Raw genomic sequence first — 19,754 nt, 5'->3', positions numbered from 1 at the left:
CTAGTTTTAAAGTAGTAAAACGAATTTCAAATAGAAAGTCTCTCAAGATGCATTTTCTGTCTCTCTCTTATTCCTCATCTTTAAAATTAGAAAAGGTTGTCTGCCAAGCCTGGTTTTCTAGCAGAGTACCTCTCCTCTGTTTATTCAGGGTTAAACCCTCATTGTGATGCTCCACAGGAGCAATACGATCAAGGCTTATGATATAGAACTCCTTTCCTGAAATAGCAATATGTAGAGTTTAGTTATCAGTTAATAGAGAGGCAGGATATGCAGCAGTCTGAAGAATCCCTTTGCATTTGCCTGATGAAGATAATACTGTGAAAGATGTTATCATTAACCCCATTAAAATGGGTATTTGCATGAGGTAATAATAGCTTTTTTTTTTTTTACCTTAGTCCTTTAAAGTGCCTATTTTAAGATAACCCTCCTTGTTTGCTTATTTTCTGGGACGTAATCTTGATGAACTAACTCAGAATGAAAGTCATCTTAGAATTATGTTGCTGCATTTTCTGAATGGTTCCTCTAAAATGAACTACTAAGTGGCTGCTGGAGACACGGGGACTGGAAGCCATTCAGGAACAGCATAGTTTTTCTATTCCTGTGTTAACCATTATATTATTCTGTATAAGTAAACCAGGCGGGCTGACCAAGACAATGGGCATTTTGTCATTCTATAAACTATTGGATCAGAAACATCAATAAAGGTCCTTCATTTGTTTCAGATCATATATATTTATATAATACACAAAAGCCATGAATATCCTGTAAATTATATCCTTATAAACTACTCCTAGTGATGTCATCAGTTATAAACTGAGCTGGTGGTGTCATTTTTGTCACAACTCACTAAAACTTGTGTATTATAATAAATAATTGTTGGAAAATATGAGGATATCAGAAGTCACCTTGGAGTTCCATGACCTGAGGCCTTCGCCTTCGTACTTTTTATATGGTCATGAAACTCCTCAGTGACTTATAGTATTTATATTTTACAATAGGGGGTACTTTATTCACTATATATACTTTTTGCAAAGCTGTGTTTGCCATGTTCAGTCTTGAAATTAAAGTTCTTATTAGAATTATTTCTGTCCCATTTTCGAGTGGGCCTCAACTTTGACAAATCCACAGGGTGGTACAGATATGGGACCGGTTATCCAGAATGATCGGTACTTGGGGTTTCCTGTATAATGAATCCTTCTGTAATTTGTATCTCCATACCTTAAGTCTAATAGAAAAACATTAAATCAGTGGTACCCAGACTTGTGTCAACTGGTAGACCTCAATAGACATCTTGCGCACCCCTGCATTAACAGAATCCGCCATCACCCAGCAGCTAGCAGTGCTGCCCGTAACCTGAATGCCTATTGATGCCCAGCTGATGTCTGCGTTCGTGACCATCCCCAGCCAGTGTGAGTGCCTTTAGATGCAAAGTGTCAGCCTGCCAAGCACCATGCCAGCTCCAGCCCTTTTCTCCCTGGTGATGGGATTAGTGGCAGCTCGTTAGGTCAGAGATTACTTTTCTCTCATTTCATCTGATCGATACCCCCACTATCTCGGTGCAGAGAAAGCCAGCAGAATAGGAAATCCTCGCATTGATTTTCCGTCTATAACCTCGCCTCGTGAGACTTTTGATGTCACAGCCAGGAAGAGCCGTTTTAACTCCTGGCAGGTTGCAGTCTACCAGGAACAAACCTGGAATCTACTGGTAGACTGCAATCAACGTCCTGTGCACCCCTGCATTACATAAACCCAATAGGCTGGTTTTGCTTCCAATAAGGGGTAATTATATCTTAGTTGGGATCAAGTATAAGGTACTGTTTTATTACAAAGTAAAAGAAAATAATTTTTAAAAATCTGAATTATTTGAATAAAAGGGTCGTTTTGCACATGGTTTTGTTATAGAGCCTTAAAGTGTTTCTTATAAATGGAACCAATAACTCACCATGTCATGGATCTTGTCCTACTTCACTGGTCAGGCTTTTTGTTTTGCTTTTCAAGCATGCATGGGTTCCCCAGCCAGTGGGTAAATCACATCCTTTCCCCTTTATGTATTCAGCATTCTAATGGAAACATTATTATTGGCTGGTTTTTTTTCATTGTTTTATTGTCTGAGACCATATTGCAAGCCAATAAGAGCATTTAAGATAATGCATTATTGTAACACTATTAAGAGGTGCTTCCTATTGTATATCAGCCTCATAAGAGTACACATTTTTAAGTATAATCTTACAAATTCAAATAATCTGCCTTCATAAAAGAAAAGTCATTGTTTTAATTTGCACAATTAGGCACTATATCAGAGGTGGCGTTTGTGCAGCTGGGGTTCAATCGTGATATCCATTGAATAAGGCAGCACTTAGTCGCTCTGGCTTAAATTATTCCCTATCTTAAGCATACGCAGCTCCCCATTCATCTTAAAATGAAGGTATATGTGATACTAATTAGAATGTTGGTGCTGGGTCACATCCATTGTTTCTCAAGTATGGGGAAGTCCAACCAAATACAAAACCTACACTATACCAACATAGCTAGTCTGATTGAGTCCTTCGTATAGCTCTGCTCTCATGCTTTCTAATATAACAGTCAGTTATGTTTTGTGTTTTTAAGGGTCTGTCTGAGAAGATGCATTTTATTGAAATATCTCATTTCACAGGGATACGGTATCCAGAAACAAACTATTTACATAATTGTGTGGTGTATTTGATGCGGGTCTTCTCCTTCTGCTCCCATGTATTAGTGAAATGCATCTTTAATTAAAAGGAATGCTTTTATTTTAACACTTCTGGCAGAGCTAAACTGTATCCACTGACTTAATCTGACCTTGAATTTCTGCTTCTGCTATAAAATAAGCAATTAACTGAGCATAAAATGCCTTTGTCAGGGCAATTGACAGTCACAATCTCCTTACCAGACATCCAATCTTTATTACAGCCGCCACAATCAAGGTTATGGCAAACCTTTGCTTTCACATTGGTGTTAGACCTTTAATGGCTAGATATATCGTTGCTGGATGCTCATTATTGGGATACTAAAGTACACCACACCTTAATTTTGTTCATAATTTAGGTATTTTTAGGCTTTTAAGACTGGGAAAAAAGTCATGGTTGTCCATGCTTTTATATAATTGTTTAACTAAAGAAAAAAGAAATTCATTATACATGTGGGTGATCCTTTAAATGAACCCTCTTCTTGCTGTACCCCCTTCTGAAACTCCATTAATGAAGGTTTAGATTAGAGACTTGGGTAGTTATACTGCTTAATGTTTGTAACTGTGCTACTGTATTTTAGTTTGTTGCAATTGTCCAGTGTTGCTGCAAAACATTTCCACTCCCCCATGCCCAGTATCCTTGAAGAGGCATTTAACATTCCTCCATATATTTCACATACTTACCTGTGTCCTTACAGTTACCATTACATCCCCTGTAATAACACTGTGCCCTTGTAATACCCATGTGTTTAGACTAAGGCAGGGGTCCCCAACCTTTTTTTTTTATTTTATTTATTTTTTGTCACATTTAAATAGAAAAATAGTTTGGGAGCAACACAAGCATGAAACGACCATGGGGCACCAAATAAGGGCTGTGATTGGCTACACCTTGTTTTTATGCAACCAAAACTTGCTTCCAAGCTCAGAATTTCAAAAGAAGCCTCTGCTTTAAAGGCATCTGAGAGCAACATCCAATTGGTTGGTGAACAACTTGTTGCTCATGAGCGACTGGTTGGGGATCACTGCATCTAAATAAGGGTTGGAAGATGGTTTAGTACCCCCGGGCAAGGAGAAATAGAGTCATAGGTGGAAATAGTGCATCCAAAGGGTGTTGGGGAGGAGAACTGATAATGGTAGCCTGTAGATGGCATACATGGTAGGAGTTTGTATCAGAGATGGAGGGTGGTGAGGAAAGCATACATGGTAAGAAAGGCACATCGGGATAAAAAATATTAGGCAATTATAGGCCAGTAAGTTTATCTGTGGTGGGCAAATTATTTGAAGGCTTGTTAAGGGATCACCTTCAAAATTCTGTCGTAGCGAATGGCATTATGAGCAGTAATCAGCATGGCTTTATGAAGGATAGGTTGTGTCAGACAATTTAACCTGTTCATTAATGACTATGGGGAGGGTATTGCAAGTAATGTATCAGTGTTTGCAGATGACACAAAACTGTCCAGCCCAATTAATTCCATCCAGGATGTGGCATCCTTGCAACAGGATCTTGACAAACTGGCAGTCTAGGCAGCTAAGTGGCAAATGAGATTCAATGTTAATAAATGTAAAGACATGCACCTGGGATGTAAAAATATCCAAGTCACTTATACCCTTAAAGCGATTCTGACAATTTTTTTTTTTTTTTTTTTCTATCCTGCCTGTGGGTTTCTGCATCCTGTCAGCATGGCTACTGTGCTTTTTTTTCTTTAAAACGATGATTCTCTTACCTAAACAAGGCGATCTTCAGTTCAGCCTTTGAGGTATCCATGTTGGCTAGTCCATTCAGCGCTTCCTGTCGACAACGCCTCCTGCTGGAAAAAAAAAACTGTAAGAGCCAATCCGACGCGTCTGCTTGCTTGAAGAGATTCTGCCCTTACTGCTTCGGGCGCGCGTGACGTCATCACGCATTGCGCCGCACCATGTCACATCGCCGGCCAATAGGAAACGCCTGCTCCGGCTTTCCTTGTAGAGAGACCAGCAACTGTTGTCACATGGGAGGGTCACGTGGTCGACTTACGCAGGCTCAAAGTAAGGGCAAATGAAGCTCAAAGCTCCTCCCATGGATGACGTCATCCAGCCACACTGAAAACAGGAAGCAGGGGAGAGAAACAGTCGGAGACAGTCGGGTAGAAAAACTGAGTATTGCATTTACTGTGCAAAAGAAAACTCTAAGGAGAAAATCTTTTGCATGACCTATAGGTAGGTTTAGATGAAGTATTATTTATTTATTTTATTTTTTTTGGTGTCAGCTTCTCTTTAATGGGACTGCACTAGGCAAATCCATTATGGAAAAGGACATTGGAATCCTTGTAGATAATAAACTTATCTACAGCTGTAGCAAGCAATGCCAGTCAGCATCAAGGGCAAATAAGGTCTTGAGCTGTATTAAAAGGGGCATTGATTCACAGCAGGAAGGGGTCATTCTTCCACTGTATAGAGCACTGGTAAGGCACCATCTAGAATATGACATACAGTTTTGGTCTCCAGTGCTCAAACAGGACTTTATTGATTTAGAAAGGGGACAGAGAAGAGCAACTAAGCTGGTAAAAGGTATGGAAAATCTTAGCTATGAGGAAAGACTGGCCAAATTGGGGATGTTCACACTGGAGAAGAGGCACTTAAGGGGTGATATGATAACTATGTATAAATCTATAAGTGGATCATATAATCTCTCTAAAGCTTTTTTTTACCAGTACGTGTTTCCAGCTGACACAAGGTCACCCATTCCTATTAGAAGAAAAGAGGTTCCACCTAAATATTCGGAAGGGTTTTTTTACAGTGAGAGCTGTGAAGATGTGGAATTCTCTCCCTGAATCAGTTGTACAGGCTGATACATTATATAACTTTAAGAAGGGGTTGGATGGCTTTTTAGAAAATGAGGGAATACAGGGTTATGGAAGATAGTTTATAGTACAAGTTGATCCAGGGACTAGTCTGATTGCCATTTGGGAGTCAGGAAGAAATTTTTCCCCCAAATTGGAGAGGCTTCAGATGGGGTTTTTTTTTTGCCTTCCTCTGGATCTCTAGATACTCACCCAACATCTTAATATGCTCCTCTACTGACCTGCTCCTCAACTCTTGTTTCATTACCTCCTCCCCCTTTGCACTTCTCCTCTAGAATTATTTTCCAAAGTCTGTCTGACTTTTTCCCAACCTTTGTTGCTATTTATTTTAATATATGCATTACATTAAAGAGAGGCAATTTTTGTTCATATGCGGGTGCAGACATTTAAAGCAAATATTTGTGTTTTTCCTTTCACAGAACTGAACTTTATCAGTCGTTATTTGGAAAAACCAAGTGTCTAGATGAAGAAAAGCAAACGTAGCAGATGCAGAAGTTTGGAAAAATATTGAGAACCCCCGCCTCGTTCCTACAAATTGCTAAATGGCTTGGAAGAATGGCACTGTAAAACACCAGAATGGATGGTTCCATGATCATTACTGTCAAGGGATATTTGACATGCATATTTACTGTACTTCCCAGGACTCTTCCAGTTTATATGTTGTTTATGCAGTAAACTGTTTTTTTATCCTTCTTTGCAACTCAGTGGCAATAAATGCTGGTACCATTTTGGTTTGATATATCTGTTCATATCAGTAGAGATTACCATTACTGCAAGCCTTCTCTGTTAGCTTGTGACATAACAAATTCAAGTTATCCGATTGGATACAACATCAAACACAAAGGTTTAGGAGGGATTATTTCAGCTGTGCCTCTTTAAAATGGCATGCCCTTATTAACAAATATACATTCTTAATTCATAATTTTATCTTATGATCCAACCATTGCATCCCAGATTGCTCAGTCTTAAGGAAATTAATGTTCTTGATGACATTATCATCGCAATCAGCAGAAATGTATTTGGTTAACCAGAAATTGTTATTTAATAACAATATAATACGGCAACATTTCCTTTTCTAATAGTCTGTGATCACTTTGTTTTTATCACCATTAAATTTTTATCAAACATTTCTAATGCAAATGCATCCCATTTAAAGTAATGTCTGCATGACTCAAGCCATCAAGATGTTTTTAAGATCGTTTTATAGAGTGACATATCTACGTTCATTTAATTGAAATGGACTATCTCTGTAAAGTTGGAACATATGTTAGTTATGCCTTTAGTTTTTCTTAATATACTCTATTAAAAAGTCTGAACCCTTTTGATGATTTCAATGTCCATTCCTGCTCCCCAGCAGCCGCATTCTTCTGCTCTTAGTTGACTGTGTTGGATCCATAAGCAAGAGTTAAAGACGCAGACTCGCCTTACTGCTGGCATACATGTAAATATTCAATGGCGGTTACACATCCGCTGTTGTGTTGACTGGTCAGAGGATCCTTCAGCTGCTTCCCAATAGTACAATATTGACTGTTAAATCTGAAGGGTTTTTTTTTTTCTCCATTTAAAACCGAGTTTAATGAATGCATTACTACAATAACAATTTAATCCATGTAAACCCATAAAGCACCACATGTGAGCAATACTTTTTTCTTAAAAGTCATATCAACCACTACTAATGCCTACACTACACATGTACATAACTGTATTGGATTTATTGCTTAGCTTAGACTCTAAAGTCTCTGGTTCTATTGGTTTCCAGATAGTGGGGCTAGCCATCTTCCCTCAAATCAGTGCATGGGGGATGTAGAACAAAGGCTAGTTAGGGCACACTCAAATGGTGTGCATGTTTGGTCCCTCAGAAGATTTTTTTTTGTAAGGGTGGCTGTGGTGCCTTGCCTTTACAGCACTGACTAGAACTATAGGAACTCGTGGCAACCTTTCTTCCCGCTGTCAGCAATCTGGCTAAAATGTGACTTAATTTTAGAACTCAGATCTGTCAAATTTTAGCCAGGTCACTAACAGCAGGCAGAATGTTCATCCACAAATTATCTAGCACTAGAGATAGTGTTCTCTATAAATCCATAGCAGCCCTGTTGAGCAGAAGAATATGGCTGCCTGGGAGCAGAACTCTAGGCACCCAACCTCCGAAGTGTCATGCAGGCCCGGATTTGTGGAAAGGCCACCAAGGCCCGGGCTTAGGGCGGCAGGATTTCAGGGGAGTGGCATGTTGTCCAACCACACACACATTGATTCAGAAACACTGGAGATGAACAGGAAATACAATAGGTTTATACATTTATTGTGCGCTAATCCCCATTCCTTAGGTCCTGATGAAAATTTGCGTGCATAAAAGGGGGGGGGTGACGAACGTCAGCGGGCCTTTTTTTACCATATAGGCATCCAAGGGCTGCTACCCCATGCACAGGCCCAGAAGTGCCTATATGGTGCTGCCTAGAAGGTTGGATGGACCTTTTTCCTTTTTAAAAAGATTCCAAATGTAAAAAAAATTAAATGGCTGTTTAGTAACTTAATAAAAACAAATTTCATGCTACTTCCCCTTTATCTTCCTTGAAAGGATATTTTGGGCAAAACCACCTGTGTGGGACTTCTAATACTAGATCGCTAGTGTATTGTGTCCTGTTTATCTTGCTTAGACCTTACAAAACCGTTCAGTAAGTTATTAAATAGCTGTTAATTGTTTTCATACATTTTATATACACATATATAAACTGGTACATTTGTTGATGGTCTGTACATAGTACATTTTGAGAGGAGCTATAGTTGCCCTCGACCAGTGCGGACTGTCCCTTCCAGCATTGAGGTTATCATGAGAAATGTTAGAATGCTCAACATGTGACATTTTCTGACACTACAATTTTAATAAAACAGCAATAAAGTTTCTTTCCATTGATTTTTAACGTATGGGTGATCTTATTAAAATGTTAGAGCCAGCAGTGCAATGCTACTAGCACTATATAATGGCCTCATTGTGTCCCCTACAGTACACAACACCTTCCTAGGGTCCCCAGCAGTGGATTCACTCATTGACTTTTGATAGAAATCTGACTTTGAATGACCCCAGAAAAACATCAAATTGTCCCTTGGTGTTATTTTTAATCCAGACTGGATGCAGACATGTTGTCAGGTATAGACACAGAGAAAGAATTGTGTATATACTCTTCATTATAAATTATAGAAATCCTAAGAGATCATTTAAAAAATCTGTTGTTTTGGGTTATGTGCATCCAGGGAACGGTGACAGCCCAACACAGTCATATGATAATTTGTTCTTTACATATTACTTTGTAATACTACATTGTAAGTTATACATTCTGTACCTGTATAATATGTCATTGTATTAATCTTCTTATTCTGCATACTATTTGTTATCATATTGATTTTTATGGTTTATTGTGAAAACCAAATAAAATATTTCAAACCAATATTTCAACCTGCCGCATAACCAATATGTAAGTTTTATCAGATCTAGTTATGTGTCAAGTTGTAGCAATTGACCTATATTCCCTGTCATAACTAACAATGCTTTCAGACATTACGTGGCAGCTGGATCTTCATGAGGTTAACATCATACCTCCCAACTGTCCCGTTTTTAGAGGGACAGTCCCTCTTTTGACAGCTCAACCTGCAGTCCCTCATTTGTACTGGAAAGTCCCGTTTTTCTCTGCACTAAACAGCCAGAAAAAGAAACAATGTTTATTGCCTATGTAAAAAAACAAAACAGTAACTGCTCCCTTAAAGGGAAATTAAGGGAGCAGTTGGTCTGTTATTTTGTTAGATTTGATTATATTGGAATCGGTTATTTGAGTGAGCTGTAATACATCTGCTAGGAAAGGAAGCCCCCCCATAAGATATATTGGATCTAACTGTCAATGATTATCTGACATCCAACTGCTGCATGAAGAGAGAATGAAGAGAAACAGATGCTGAGAGAGGGATAGTGAAGACTTGATTATTTCAGAAACCGTTCATCATTTTTAATTGTTTGCATTTAGAAAGTTTCTTATTTCAGTATGATGAAGCTTATATTAAATGTTCATCTTTGTGATAATTTCCCTTTAAAGGTGAACCACCTAAAATTTAAATAATAATTAAAGCAATACTTTCTGCTTTATCCAAACTTAGATATATTAAATCCAATTGTTTTTTTTTGTTTTTTTTAGCAGATTTAAGGTAGAGTAAAACCTCTAATCTGGAAAACCCCAGGCCTTGAGCATCATGGATAACAAGTCCTATACCTGTAATATATATGTATGTCTGTGAAGTTCTTTAGCTATTGCTGCAGTTAAGTGTAGGAGCCAAGGGTGTGTTCAATTCCTGTGTTCAATTCCTGTATCCATTTCATTGATAATTTAGCATTTCTGTGTGCACTGTCCAGTTGGCGCTGCTTATAGATAGAGATGTCGCGAACTGTTCGCCGGCGAACTTGTTCGCGCGAACATCGGGTGTTCGCGCTCGCCGGAAGTTCGCGAACGTCGCGCGACGTTCGCCATTTTGGGTTCGCCATTGTTGGCGCTTTTTTTTGCCCTCTCACCCCAGACCAGCAGGTACATGGCAGCCAATCAGGAAGCTCTCCCCTGGACCACTCCCCTTCCCTATAAAAACCGAAGCCCTGCAGCGTTTTTTCACTCTGCCTGTGTGTGCTGAAGAGATAGTGTAGGGAGAGAGCTGCTGCCTGTTAGTGATTTCAGGGACAGTTGAAAGTTTGCTGGCTAGTAATCGTTTTGATACTGCTCTGTTATTGGAGGGACAGAAGTCTGCAGGGGTTTGAGGGACATTTAAGCTTAGGTAGCTTTGCTGGCTAGTAATCTACCTTCTACTGCAGTGCTCTGTATGTAGCTGCAGTGGGCAGCTGTCCTGCTTCTGATCTCATCTGCTGACTGCTGCAATAACAGTAGTCCTTGTAAGGACTGCTTTTATTTATTTTTTTGTTGTTTTACTACTACTACTACTACTACTATAAGAGCCCAGTGCTATTAGTCTAGCAGTGTTGGGGAGTGGGACTGGTGTGCTAATCTGCTGCTCCTAGTAGTTCAGCAGCACCAACTTTAATTTTTTTTTTTTAATATTCATTTTTTTTTATTTTACTTTTTTTTATTTTACTACCGCTGTAGTAGTGTATAAGTTGACCTTTTAGGCATTATTTGCCCTGTAGGCATTTTTTGCCCAGTGTGTTATTCAACCAACTGCCATCTAGCTGTGTGACCTTGTTCACATTCTGTCTAAATATCCATAATATTACCGTCTCCAGAAAAAACACCGGAGTGACTTTTTTCAAGCAGCCATAATATATTTTACGTAATCCGTATCCATCGCTGTAGTAGTGTATAAGTTGACCTTTTAGGCATTATTTGCCCTGTAGGCATTTTTTGCCCAGTGTGTTATTCAACCAACTGCCATCTAGCTGTGTGACCTTGTTCACATTCTGTCTAAATATCCATAATATTACCGTCTCCAGAAAAAACACCGGAGTGACTTTTTTCAAGCAGCCATAATAAATTTTACGAGATCCGTATCCACCGCTGTAGTAGTGTATACGTTGATCTTGTGGGCAGTATTTGCACAGTGTTTTCTTCAACCCGCCATCTAGCTGTGTGAGCTTGTTCACATTTTGTCTAAATATTGATAATATTATCGTCTCTAGAAAAACCACTTGAGTTACTTTTTTTCAAGCAGCATTCATATATTTTACGTAATCCGTATCCACCGCTGTAGTAGTGTATACGTTGACCTTGTAGGCATTATTTGCACAGTGTTTTCTTCAACCCGCCATCTAGCTGTGTGAGCTTGTTCACATTTTGTCTAAATATTGATAATATTATCGTCTCTAGAAAAACCACTTGAGTTACTTTTTTTCAAGCAGCATTCATATATTTTATGTAATCCGTATCCACCGCTGTAGTAGTGTATACGTTGACCTTGTAGGCATTATTTGCACACTGTTTTCTTCAACCCGCCATCTAGCTGTGTGAGCTTGTTCACATTTTGTCTAAATATTGATAATATTATCGTCTCTAGAAAAACCACTTGAGTTACTTTTTTTCAAGCAGCATTCATATATTTTACGTAATCCGTATCCACCGCTGTAGTAGTGTATACGTTGACCTTGTAGGCATTATTTGCACAGTGTTTTCTTCAACCCGCCATCTAGCTGTGTGAGCTTGTTCACATTTTGTCTAAATATTGATAATATTATCGTCTCTAGAAAAACCACTTGAGTTACTTTTTTTCAAGCAGCATTCATATATTTTACGTAATCCGTATCCACCGCTGTAGTAGTGTATACGTTGACCTTGTAGGCATTATTTGCACACTGTTTTCTTCAACCCGCCATCTAGCTGTGTGAGCTTGTTCACATTTTGTCTAAATATTGATAATATTATCGTCTCTAGAAAAACCACTTGAGTTACTTTTTTCAAGCAGCATTCATATATTTTACGTAATCTGTATCCACCGCTGTAGTAGTGTATACGTTGACCTTGTAGGCATTATTTGCACACTGTTTTCTTCAAACTGCCATCTAGCTGTGTGTATTATCGTTTCCAGAAAACCAACTGAGTTTTTGTTGTTGTTGTTTTTTTAAAAATAATGCCAGGCAAAGGCAGGCCGCCACGCAGAGGCCGTGCTAGGGGCCGTGCTGCTATGCAATCCTGTGGCCCTAGCAAATTGCCCAGTTTTAAAAAGCCAATGACCCTGAACTCCCAAAATGCTGAAGAGGTAGTTGACTGGCTTACACAGCACACCCCATCCTCTACCGTTTCTAACTTTACCACAACATCCTCCTCATCCTCCACTGCTATGGCCACCCCACGTAACACTTCCTCCACCACCGGTGCCCCTTCTTCACTGGAGTCAGAGGAGTTATTTTCCCATGAGTTTCTTGAACTGAGTAATGCGCAACCATTATTGCCAGAAGAAGATGAAGGAGATGAGGACCTTACACCAGATTTAATTCTGGCAGAGAACACGATAGAGATGGACATAATGAGTGATGAGGAGGAGGTCCCCGCTGCTGCTTCCTTCTGTGATGTGTCAGAAGAAATTGATGCATCTGAGGAGAATGATGATGAGGAGATTGATGTTTTGTGGGTGCCTAGTAGAAGAGAGCAAGAAGAGGGTAGTTCAGATGGAGAGACGGAGAGTCAGAGAGGCAGTAGGAGAATAAGACTTAGAAGAAGCAGGGAGGACAGCCCGCAGGGATCAGTAGGGCAACAACATGTATCGGCACCTGTGTTCAGCCGGCCAACGCACCCGCCATTGCCGCCAATGCCGCCAACTTCTACTGTTACCGCCAGATCGCACACTTCCAAAAAGTCAGCAGTGTGGGATTTTTTTAATGTGTGTGCCTCTGATAAAAGCATTGTAATTTGCAATGAGTGCAGTCAGAAACTGAGCCTTGGTAAGCCCAACAGCCACATAGGTACAACTTCTATGCGAAGGCACATGAGCGGCAAGCACAAAGCACTTTGGGAGCAACACCTCAAAGGCAACAGGCAAACTAAAAGCCACACTCCTTCTGGTCCAGCATCTTACTGCTCTACCTCTGCTCTCCTTGACCCGTCTGAATCACCCTCCACTCCGCCTTCCACCTTGACCACCTGTTCCCATTCCCAGTCATCTGCCACCAGCCAAGTTTCTGTGAAGGCCATGTTTGAGCGTAAGAAGCCAATGTCTGACTGTCACCCCCTTGCCCGGCGTCTGACAGCTGGCTTGTCTGCACTCTTAGCCCGCCAGCTTTTACCATACCAGCTGGTGGACTCTGAGGCCTTCCGCAAATTTGTAGCAATTGGGACACCGCAGTGGAAGGTACCCAGCCGCAATTTTTTTTCTAAAAAGGGAATACCACACCTGTACCAACATGTGCAGAGCCAAGTTACCGCATCTCTGTCACTTAGTGTTGGGCCAAAGGTCCATATGACTACTGACGCATGGTCCTCCAAGCATGGTCAGGGCAGGTATGTCACCTACACTGCCCACTGGGTGAACTTGGTAATGGCTGGGAAGCAGGGAATGGGTAGCTCAACAACAACAGTGGAGTTGGTGTCACCGCCACGGATTGCACGCGGTTCTGCCACCACCTCTACTCCTCCATCGCTCTCTACCTCGTCTTCTTCCTCTTCTTCTTCTTACTCTGCTGCTGGGTCCTCCTTCTCCTCCTCCACACCTGTGCACCCCCAGCTCCCCCTAGGCTATTCGACGTGCCAGGTACGCCGTTGTCACGCTGTCTTGGGGATGACGTGCCTGGAAAGCAAAAACCATACCGGATCTGTACTCCTGTCATCTCTGCAGTCACAGGCCGATCGGTGGCTGACCCCACACCAACTGCAGATCGGAAAAGTGGTGTGTGACAATGGAAGCAATCTGTTGGCAGCATTGAGACTGGGCAATTTAACACATGTGCCCTGCATGGCACATGTGTTAAATTTAATAGTCCAACGTTTTGTCTCCAAGTACCCAGGATTCCAGGACGTTCTCACCCAGTCCAGAAAGGTGTCGGCCCATTTCAGACGTTCCTACACAGCCATGGCACGCCTTGCTGACATTCAGCAGCACTACAACATGCCAGTCAGGCGTTTGATTTCTGACAGCCAGACTCGCTGGAATTCAACGCTCCTTATGTTGGAACGTCTGCTGCAACAACAAAGGGCCGTCAACGAGTACCTTTTTGAACTGGGTGGTAGGACTGGATCTGCAGAGCTGGGGATTTTTTTCCCCCGTTACTGGGTGCTTATGCGCGATGCCTGCAGGCTCATGCGACCTTTTGAAGAGGTGACAAATATGGTCAGTCGCACCGAAGGCACCATCAGCGACCTAATACCCTTCGCTTTCTTCCTGGAGCGTGCCGTGCGACGAGTGACAGATGAGGCTGTAGACCAGCGTGACGAGGAGCTGGAAGCGCGCAATTTCTGGTCGGAATCACCAGAACGAACCCAGGCACCTGCTGCAACGCAGGGAGAGGTGCCAGAAGTGGAGTCAGAGGAGGAAGGTGGCTTTGTGGAGGAGGAGGAGGAGGACCAACAGGAGCAGGCTTCCCAGGGGGCTAGTGGTGACCTTTTGGGGACCCCTGGTCTTGTACGTGGCTGGGGGGAGGAGACCGTGGATGATGCAGTCCTTGATAATGAGGAAGCGGAGATGGATAGCTCTGCATCCAACCTTGTGAGAATGGGGTCTTTCATGCTGTCATGCCTGTTGAAGGACCCCCGTATCAAGAGGCTTAAGTAGAAGGACCTGTACTGGGTCGCAACGCTACTAGACCCTCGGTACAAGCATAAAGTGTCAGAAATGTTACCAACATACCACAAGTCCGAAAAGATGCGGCATTTACAAACCAGCCTGCAAAACATGTTGTACAATGCTTTTAAGGGTGATGTCACTTCAGGAACTCATCAACATTCCAGGGGCAGAGGTGCCAGTAATCCTGCCACGAGCGCACCTGCAAGGACAAAGCCCTTTGGCCAGTCTGTAACGTCAGACATGCAAATGTTTTTCTGTCCAAGGCAGCGCCACAACCCTTCTGGATCCACCCTCAAAGAACGCCTCGACCGGCAGGTAGCGGACTACCTGGCATTAACTGCAGATATCGACACTCTGAGGAGCGATGAACCCCTGGACTACTGGGTGTGCAGGCTTGATCTGTGGCCAGAGCTGTCACAATTTGCCATGAACCTCTTGTCTTGCCCAGCCTCAAGTGTGCTCTCAGAAAGGACCTTCAGTGCAGCAGGAGGGATTGTAACTGAGAAGAGAACTCGCCTAGGTCACAAAAGTGTCGATTACCTGACCTTTATTAAAATGAATGAGGGGTGGATCTCGGAGGGTTACTGCACGCCGGAAGACTTGTTCTGACTTCTATGCAGCTGTCCTTCTCTTCAAGCCTCATGACTCCACACACAGCTGTCCTTTAGCGTCCTCCTCCCTCCGCCACCGTTACAAACTAGGGTGCAAACCCTACTGGTTTAATTTTTTCTGGCCTCTGTGCTTCAGTGGCTGCAACCAAAAAAACTGGGCAAACAATGTCTACAAGGTCAACGTATGGCAAAAAATGACTATTTTCAGCATTTATATGGCATATTTTTTCTGGCAACTGTGCTTCAGTGGCTGCGACCAAAAAAATGCATATTTTCTGCATTTATATGGCATAATTTTTCTGGCCTCTGTGCTTCAGTGGCTGCAACCAAAAAAATTTATATTTTCAGCATTTATATGGCATAATTTTTCTGGCCTCTGTGCTTCAGTGGCTGCAACCAAAAAAATTTATATTTTCAGCATTTATATGGCATAATTTTTCTGGCAACTGTGCTTCAGTGGCTGCGACCAAAAAAATGACTATTTTCAGCATTTATATGGCATATTTTTTCTGGCCTCTGTGCTTCAGTGGCTGCGGCCAAAAAAACTGGGCAAACAATGCCTACAAGGTCAACGACGTTGACCTTGTAGGCATTGTTTGCCCAGTTTTTTTGGCCGCAGCCACTGAAGCACAGAGGCCAGAAAAAATATGCCATATAAATGCTGAAAATAGTCATTTTTTGCCATACGTTGACTCAACGTATATGGCAAAAAATGACTATTTTCAGCATTTATATGGCATATTTTTTCTGGCAACTGTGCTTCAGTGGCTGCGACCAAAAAAACTGGGCAAACAATGCCTACAAGGTCAACGTATGGCAAAAAATGACTATTTTCAGCATTTATATGGCATATTTTTTCTGGCAACTGTGCTTCAGTGGCTGCAACCAAAAAAACTGGGCAAACAATGTCTACAAGGTCAACGTATGGCGAAAAATTACTATTTTCAGCATTTATATGGCATATTTTTTCTGGCAACTGTGCTTCAGTGGCTGCGTCCAAAAAAACTGGGCAAACAATGCCTACAAGGTCAACGTATGGCAGTTGTTTAAAGAGAACAGTAGATTACTAGCCAGCAAAGCTACCTAAGCTAAAATGTCCCTCAAATCCCTGCAGACTTCTGTCCCTCCAATACAGAGCAGTATCAAGCAGATTACTAGCCAGCAAACTTACTATCATCTGTCCCTGAAATCACTAACAGCTCTCCCCCTACACTATCTCTTCCAAGCACACACAGGCAGATTTTTCAGATACATTTTTGCCCTTGATCCCCCTCTGGCATGCCACTGTCCAGGTCGTTGCACCCTTTAAACAACTTTAAAATCATTTTTCTGGCCAGAAATGTCTTTTTTAGATGTTAAAGTTCGCCTTCCCATTGAAGTCTATGGGGTTCGCGAACCGTTCGCGAACCGCTCGCGTTTTTGCGCAAGTTCGCGAATATGTTCGCGAACTTTTTTTCCGACGTTCGCTACATCCCTACTTATAGATCTAAACATGTTCATCTTAGAATTAACACGCAGCCAAAGTATTGGCCAGTATTTCCATTAGGAAGCTCAAATGAATTAGTCATTGGCAGAACTACATCTGTTCATACGGCAGATTATAAATGAAGTTTGCTGTAATGATTAAGTCATTTTTATATTTTTCCATTTAAACCTGTATCCAATGTTTTCTTTTGACAGAATTCAGATCTAATCTTCTTAATAATTAGCGTGTTACAATTGTAATGAAGTGAAGGGCTTAATGAGGTAACATGGCTTTGATGTATCTCTATAAAATTCTCTTCTAGTTCTCAGTTGAGCTCTAGTAGCACAACCTGCTCTAGATTCTGTAAATCCTTCATTGTTTTATACTTGCAGTATAATAAGCGCTTTTCTATGAAATGGTCTGTGTTTCATGTAATTATCTATGTGTCTCTTTGCCACATTCACGCATTGTCTGGAAATGAGACTTTGTTTTGGGCTTCTTCTGGTAACCTTTAAATAGGTAGTGCTTATTCTTTGCTTTGCATAGATGGCAAAGGTGTTTGTTATCTGAAACCAGCTGTTACCCGGTTTGTGGTGATAAAGACACACCTGAAGTGCTGCCTGTCTCTTTATTTTATCCAGTGATACTGTAACCCTGTGCTGATCCCAGGGAGTTCTCTGAAGAGGGGCTGAATTAATAGTGTTAGCACAACTCTCTTTCTTAAAGGGACAGTTACCCTTCAAATGAACTTTTGATATGTTATAGCATGGGCAATACTAAGCAATTTTTCAATTGGTCTGCATTTTTCCTTTTTTATAGTTGTCATATTCCAGTCTCTTATTCAAATCAATGCTTGATTGCTAGGGTAATGTGGACCCTAGCTACAAGATTACTGAAATTGCAAACTGGAGAGCTGCAGAATAAAAAGCTAAATAACTCACAAAAAACGAAAACCAGTTGCAAATTGTCTCAGAATATCACTCTCTACATCTTACTAAAAGTTAATATAATGGTGGGCAACCCCTTTAAAGAGGACCTGTCACACTAAGACATAATTCCACGTTTGTTTCTATCATGTTATAGTTTAGCAAAATAAAACTTTTTCCTATACTTTATTATTTAAATTTAGTTTCCTTCAGTTTTGGAATTCACAATCACAGCAAGCCAACATGCACCATTTTGTGGACAGGGCAAGTTGTGTATCGCACCAAAATCTTGTGTCAGAATGGGGGACCTAATACACTCAGGGCTGCCATCAGGGGGGGACAGGGGGTACAAGTGTACTGGGCCTGAAGGGGGACCCGGCAGTGCTGACTGACACCGCCTGCCCAACACGCCCCCTGCGCTCTACAGGCACACCCACATCGCTGGGGTTCAGCAACACTACAGCACCACCCACTAGCCCGCTTCTCTACACACACCCACGTATGACCCACAGAGTCTTAACATCCGCCTCCTGCTAATAGTGCCACAAAAACTGAGGGACCGCCTATACTTACGCTATTGGTAATCAGGAAAATCCAGCTCCGCCCACATGCACCTACTTCTGCTAATTGCTATCCTTCTTCGACTTGCCCTGCCCATCGCACATCCCAACAAAGCCACACCTCACAGCCACGCCTGCAGCCCACCTCCGCTCTGATCAGACTCGTTCCTCTTGCACCGCCCACTTATCTCCATGTGTCCCGCCACTTTACTTAGACCCACCCACTAAGGCAGATGTCTCAATAACACCCTCCTATTGCTCGCTGCTTTCCTGTCTGTCTCTCTCTCTCTCTCTCTGCCCCGCCCATTCAAACCCTGCCCTGCCTCTCCATTGCTGTATGAGGAATCCTGACAGTGCCTGCCCCTTTTCCTCTCCCTTTGAAGTGCCTCACACCGTCTGGAAACCAAGCACCGAGAGAAGGGGTGCCTGAAGCTCACCCAATCACAGTGCCGGACACCTCAATCGGAGCTGAAAAGAGAGAGTGACATGAGGCAGGAATAGTTTCAATCCCAAAGATCCTAGAAACTAATTGAGCTCCAAATAATCTGAGGCCCCACTCAATGCATTTTTATCCCCTTTAAAAAAATTTAGTTTTGCCCCAGAGCAGGAACGTTACTGTATAGCTCAAGGGCTAATGTATTGGGGTCCCATGGCAGCTCCACATTCCCCTTTTCTCTGAGACACAAATGACTCTCTGATTCTCATGCTAAACTCATGAACTGAACCAGCAGGTTACTTGCATTGAAAATTCCACCAACTCTGGCACATTCCCCACGTCACAGCCAGTGCCTTGTGCTCAGCCTCCCTCACTGCTGTCTTGTCTGGGGCCAACACTCACTTACATGCAACAAGGGTTGGACTGGTCAGGCAGGACACTGGGAAAAAACCAGCTCTCCCTAGTGGCCGGCCCTAAAAGAAAATATGATGTGTGGCATAGTTTACAGGCACTCGCGCATGCATGCGGGGGCCCCCGGAGTTTGGAACCCTGTGGGCCCCCATCGTGCCAGTCTGACCCTGCTGCAACTCCAATGAGCCGCACTGCTGGGTAAGATCCTGACTTGGCGTTATACCAAGTCAGGATCATGCCAGAAAGGAACGATTGACACATAAGGACAAGATAGAGACAGTAGGGCAAGCTGGAGGCAGAAGGACAAGGCAGAGACAGTAGGACAGCGGAACAGCCGGAATGCGGAAGTGCCGAAGTACCGAAGCGGCAAAAAGACCCAAAGTCACAAAAGGAGGCGAAGTTGAAGTCCTGAAGCCATGAGTTCACGGGTTCAATTCCTATGGGCCCCTGCCACCAATATTTTTTTAAAAAATATTCTTTGGGCCCCAATTTTTTTTAACTTGTAAGGGGGGCCCTGGCGCAATGTTTTTAAAAAAAATATTCTTT

General features: G+C 42.1%; 1 pseudogene; it reads left to right on the top strand.

The window, feature by feature from the left end:
• LOC108707484 overlaps positions 1 to 8,910 on the top strand; it is a 100,722-nt pseudogene extending 91,812 nt beyond the window's left edge.
• The last annotated feature ends 10,844 nt before the right edge of the window (positions 8,911 to 19,754 follow it).

The sequence above is a fragment of the Xenopus laevis genome, chromosome 2L (assembly GCF_017654675.1).
Source record: "Xenopus laevis strain J_2021 chromosome 2L, Xenopus_laevis_v10.1, whole genome shotgun sequence".
Classification (NCBI taxonomy): Eukaryota; Metazoa; Chordata; class Amphibia; order Anura; family Pipidae; genus Xenopus; species Xenopus laevis.
This window is presented reverse-complemented; position numbering and strand designations above follow the sequence as displayed.